Genomic DNA, 5,452 nt, shown 5'->3' with positions numbered 1-5,452 from the left:
CACATATGAAAGTTATAAGTGACAAAGATGTAGCAACCAAGTAAGCATCGAACATATTAAGTATTACATAAAAAAATATGAATAGAGGAATTCCATTAAGAATAAAGGAAGTGGTAACAGTCCTAGCACACAACTTCAGTTTTTTTTTTTTTTGCTAACATGTCATTTTTTTGCTTCCCCCTTGCTAGCATTTTTTTGACATTTCATAACTAATGGTAGCACTCCTAACATTCTTTGATTTTTTTTTATTTTCTTTTTCAAACTTAAATAAATTATATATATTTTTTTTAAAACACAAACATTAATATTAAATAAAAAAAGTTGGAATAAACTAAAGCTTAAAATACGACTTAATAAATTAAAACATGACTTAATATCTAAAAGCATGACTTAATACCTAAACCTTAAAGCATGACTTAATACTCAACTTAAAACATAATTTAAAACTAGATTTAAGACATAAATCCTACTACATATCGTAATCAATATTGTTTCGCAATCTCCGCCTTTGCGTTTGCAAAATTCTGACGATCCTTTCGGACAACTTCAAGTCACTTTTAAAAAAAAAAAAAACTTTAGCGCACGGTTCCTTTCTATTTTCTTTCTCACTTCCAAATATTTTTCATGATCCAACCCTCGAATTTCGTTCTCATCTTATCCACTTTACTCATGAACTTGGAGCACCTTTTAGTTTTCTTTTTACTTTATCTTGTCCCATATGACGAGTTGGAACTTTATATGGATCTTCGTTGTTGAGGTCAATCACGATATACGCATCAGAAGATTGATTGTGGGTTGGCTCGGAAGTTCTGGTTCGTTTGGATATACCCGTAAAATCATCAGCACTTTTTAGAGCAAGCCATTTTGGTTTGTTCTTCACAACTCCCCAAAACGTCTCATTTGCAAAAGTTTTACTGACTTTTTCCTTATAAATTTGACAAACTTTAGCTAGAACATCCACCTCATTTGCACCGTTGTGCGGGTTACGGGTCGCGTTCATGTAGATGCCATTAAACTTTTGTTGGAGGCCCTCTATTTCGAGTATATTTGACTAGTAGAGCGGTACTCCTTATTCATTCAGGCACACAAACCTTTCAAAACTCTAAATTTAAACATTTGCCCATTTTGGTCGTCCCCCGTCACTGGATCCTCCAATACATCTAGTCATGCTTGTCCCAATCCCATATCTTCTTTATTCGTCCATCCTTGGCATTTTGTCTTTGCTTTTTCTTTGCTTTTTTCCTTTTGGCCAACTTTGGGCTCTTGAACATGTCCTTCATCGGATGAATCAGTAGACTCATCGACTAGGCGGTGTGGTTTAGTGGAAAATTAGTTTGGGTTTGGGGTTGGGGTTGAGGCTGGGATGGGGAAAGAATTGGGTTTCTTCAATGGACTCAAACAGATCAAGTTTGAGATTTGGATCGGGTATGGGTTGTGAAATTAATTTGGGGTTGGGGTTGGTAAAATGGCATGGGTTTAGATTGGAATTAAGAAGAATATTGATTAAGTGGATACAATTATGGAGCCATAGTAGGATAATAGTAACTAGCAGGTGAATGAATGAGTTAGTCGAGTGAAGTTCAATATCAAGTTGGTGATGGAAGGTTTGAATATATTTTTTTTATTTTTGGGATTTTGTTTGGCTAGGTGAATACATTGTGTTTGGTGCATTGATAAGTTTTTTGAGAGAAAAAATGGTATTCTGTGTGGTGAAATGTTGAGCTTTAAGTATTTATTTATAATGGTTGGAATAAAATTCTAAAATTTGAATTTTTTTAGTAAAAAACGGCTATTTTTTATTAAAAAGGAAAGATTTTTAAAGAAAAATTGGCTAAAAAGGTTTGAATTCTAGTCAAGAGGCAACCAATCAAATCCATTTGCTACTCCGTCGAGGCAAATGCACACGCCAAGCTGCATTTGACACCCCTCCCATGTTTTGAGCGAACAAATCTTTTTGATAGAGCATCAAGTCATCAACCCCACAAACATAAAGTGGCAGTGCTTCCCAAATTTTTTGGAGACTTTCCTAGTAGAACGTTCTACTATTAGAAATATAGATATTTTGGCCGTTCAATTTTTTTTTTTTTTTTTAAAAAGAAGACTAGACTATTAGAATGATATAGTTTAAATGTTTAATAACCTCTACCTAGGTTTTTTTTTATTAGTAACACGTTTTGTTGTTCCAAAAAGAAAAAAAAACAAATGATATGGTATATTAGTGTTACCATCTCTGCCAAAACTGTTGTAGAACATGTTATTCTACACCATGATTTGCCTATCTTCTAAAGATACAAAAAAAAAAAAATAAATAAAATAAAATTAAAACCAATAAATATTGTTGTTTCATAATTTTTCAACTCTAGGTTTTTTTCTACAATACACATATGCCCACTCCTCACCCCCATCAAGTCGATATCTGGTCCAAATTTGCAACCCACGCTATTAGTCCATATCTGCAATCCAATTTGTTAGCCCAACAAGATAAAGTGTCCATGTCTGTGTCTAGTGTCGCACATCTACACCATTCGCTGCTTCCATGGCTCCATTGTAGCTTCGAATTGATCTCGTCCACAACAGTTATCGATCTACTCCATAGCTTAATATTTTTTCTCGTCGTCTCATGTTTTCTCAACTATTGATCTCTTCCACAGCTTCATATGGATCTCGTGTCTCACGTTTGCTCCCCTCTTTCGCTCTCCTTCTCTAAGCTTGTTTTCTCGAAAAAAAAAAAAAAAAAAAAAAAACTCAGCTGAAATTAAACCTACTATTTGTATCTGAATCTGTATGCAATTTTTACAACCCTGGTTGTATTATGTATAATTTTTTTTTATCTGCTTCAAGTTTTTGTACAAAGGTTGAGTATGTCGTGTTTGGTGAAATGACTTAAAGGTGATATGATTTTAGATTTAATATTTTCTTTTTGTACTTTTTCAAATTCGTCGAACTGATCTTGAATCTTCATTAAAATCTTGGAATTACATGCTAATCTTGAGCTTCTAATCATCTTCTAGCTCTAGTCTAATTTTGTGAGCAGGGTAATTTTATTCCTAAGAAATACTTACCAAAGTGCTAGCTGTTTTGGGCCTTTTGGCCCTTTAACATCAACTTCCAAGTGTACTTTTTAATCACTATTACCATAAATGTCCTGGGCCTTTTGGCCCTTTAACATCAACATCCAAATTTACTTTTTAATCACTATTACCATAAATGTCCTGTATGTCTAGAATCCTTACATATCCAAATCCAAGTGTAGTTTGTATGAACTAGCATGTAATGTAATGTAACAAGACTATTTTTATTTGCAACCAAATCCAATCTAACTATTAATTAAAATATTAATTTCTTTTTCTTCCACGTATACAACTAATTAACTTTAAATTTTTACATCCATTAACAACTTTATCCAACCAAACCAAATCTAAAATTTTATATAAAAAGATATAAAAAAATATCAAAAAATATATCAATAGTGATATCATTTTGTAGATAATTGTTTTCTACATATTTTAGAATATTTTATTTATTTATTTTACAAATATATCATTTAAATATTGATAAAATAAATATATTAAAAAACTAAATTAAAAAAAAAATTGAGAAATAGACAAGTGGCAGAGAGAGAAATGTCAACTACATGTTTGGTGGACCAAACAGGTTAGTGGGTTTTTTGTGGTTTTTCAATTTCTTTTTAATTATAACGGACAACCAGCCAGCCTTTTAGTCATCAATGAAAGTAATCTAAGGTTGACTTTTAACAATTATGTTGTTTTATTAGCATGTTTAGGTTAGTATGAGTGGTACTACATTTGTCACAGTTCACCTAAACACTAATTAGGATTTATAACATTGTCTTAGTTTTTTGCCATTTGCAAGGCATGGGTTGTCATTCTTGTCATATTCATTTTTTTCAAAAATTATTTAAAATTATATTTTAAAATTTCAAACATATTATTTTTATAAAACCTAAAGATTCATTAAAAAGTAAAATAAACATACAACAAATAATAAAACATAGTATTTATTTTAAAAACACAAGACTAGAAATTAAAAATATCACAAGACCACTAAAAATTCAAAAACAATTACACTGGAGACTTAAACATACAACTCACTAAAAATTAGAAGACAAGAAGTTCAAATTTGAACAAATTTTCAACATTGGCTAACAATTTACCAAAACTCAACAAACCGAAAATCGTTGTTATTTTCAACACGATAAGGCTGAAGAGAATTCTATAACAAAGTATTTTCATTTTCACCAATTTCGGCTTCATGCATCACCCTACGAAACACGTTAAAACAAGTTGCAAGTGTGTTTGCTCGCCTCTAATTGGCATACTTTTCTTCTTTACGTCGAGGTACAGAGGCTTGGCGGTTGTATATGTCGGTGACTCGCCTCCAAAAAGTAGTCGGAGGGGGTGTCATTATGGATTGAATCTTCTGTTACATCAACCCATGAACGAGCAAGTAACATCTCTTCTACAAAAGACCAAACATGAGTTATTTTTAGTGATGAGGTTTAGAAGAACATGACAAATAAGAAAGGTAAGAGAATTGAATTAAAAAGATTTGAATGAGGTGAAGAATGAATAAAGATGATGATATTTATAGTTAAATATTGAGCGTTTAAAATTTAAAATTAAAAAAACGGTTAAATTTTTGAAATTGAGTTTTTTTGGAAAGAATGTAATTTTCGAAAAAATAAATTTGAGTAATAAATGGGTAAAACAAATAACAATACCAACGCTTCATTCTCTCTCATCGGTAAACCATCGTCGAGTTGCCGAGCCGAGTTCGGCATGCCGAGGCCTCGAACCGGTGTTCGTCGAGGTCGCCGAGCTCTTTCCAGAGTCCACACTGAACAACCTTAGAGAATGATTCCGTAAATGTCAAATAGATTTGATGATTTGGTACTATCGTCCAACTATACATGTATATTGTTTATGTTCATAGATTTAATCTTAAATAAACTTTATTCATTTTCTAGTGTCAGTTAGTTACACACTATAATATGCATTTTTTATTTTATTTTAAACTAGAGGTTTTCTTGATTATGAGATCATAATAGCTCGTCCTTGGTCCCCGATTACATAGCTTAAATTTAAAATTGTTTTAATCTGTTTGGTTTTCAATGAATTTGGGTTATATATAGATGATGGATTTATTGCAAGATCATAGGGAGGTTAACGTAGAAGAAGGTTTGGCAATAAATTTGAGAATTCTATGTCATTACTCAAGACGTGGAATGAACTCTGATCGTTTTCAACATTATATTGAGATTGTGTATTTATACGTTTAAGAATGTGTTAAGAACTTCGACCTTTTTAAGTTCGAAATTATACATTAACTCCAAAAGATAAAATGAAGTATTCCCTCTTATCTTTACAACACCAGTGACCTCTCATTTTTATGATTTTTCTGTGATTTTATACAAATTTTATAAGGTAGCAGT

Source organism: Lactuca serriola, chromosome 3 (assembly GCF_051521515.1).
Source record: "Lactuca serriola cultivar US96UC23 chromosome 3, Lser_US96UC23_V15, whole genome shotgun sequence".
Classification (NCBI taxonomy): Eukaryota; Viridiplantae; Streptophyta; class Magnoliopsida; order Asterales; family Asteraceae; genus Lactuca; species Lactuca serriola.
The sequence above is the reverse complement of the archived record's forward strand: the minus strand, read 5'-3'. Positions refer to the sequence as shown.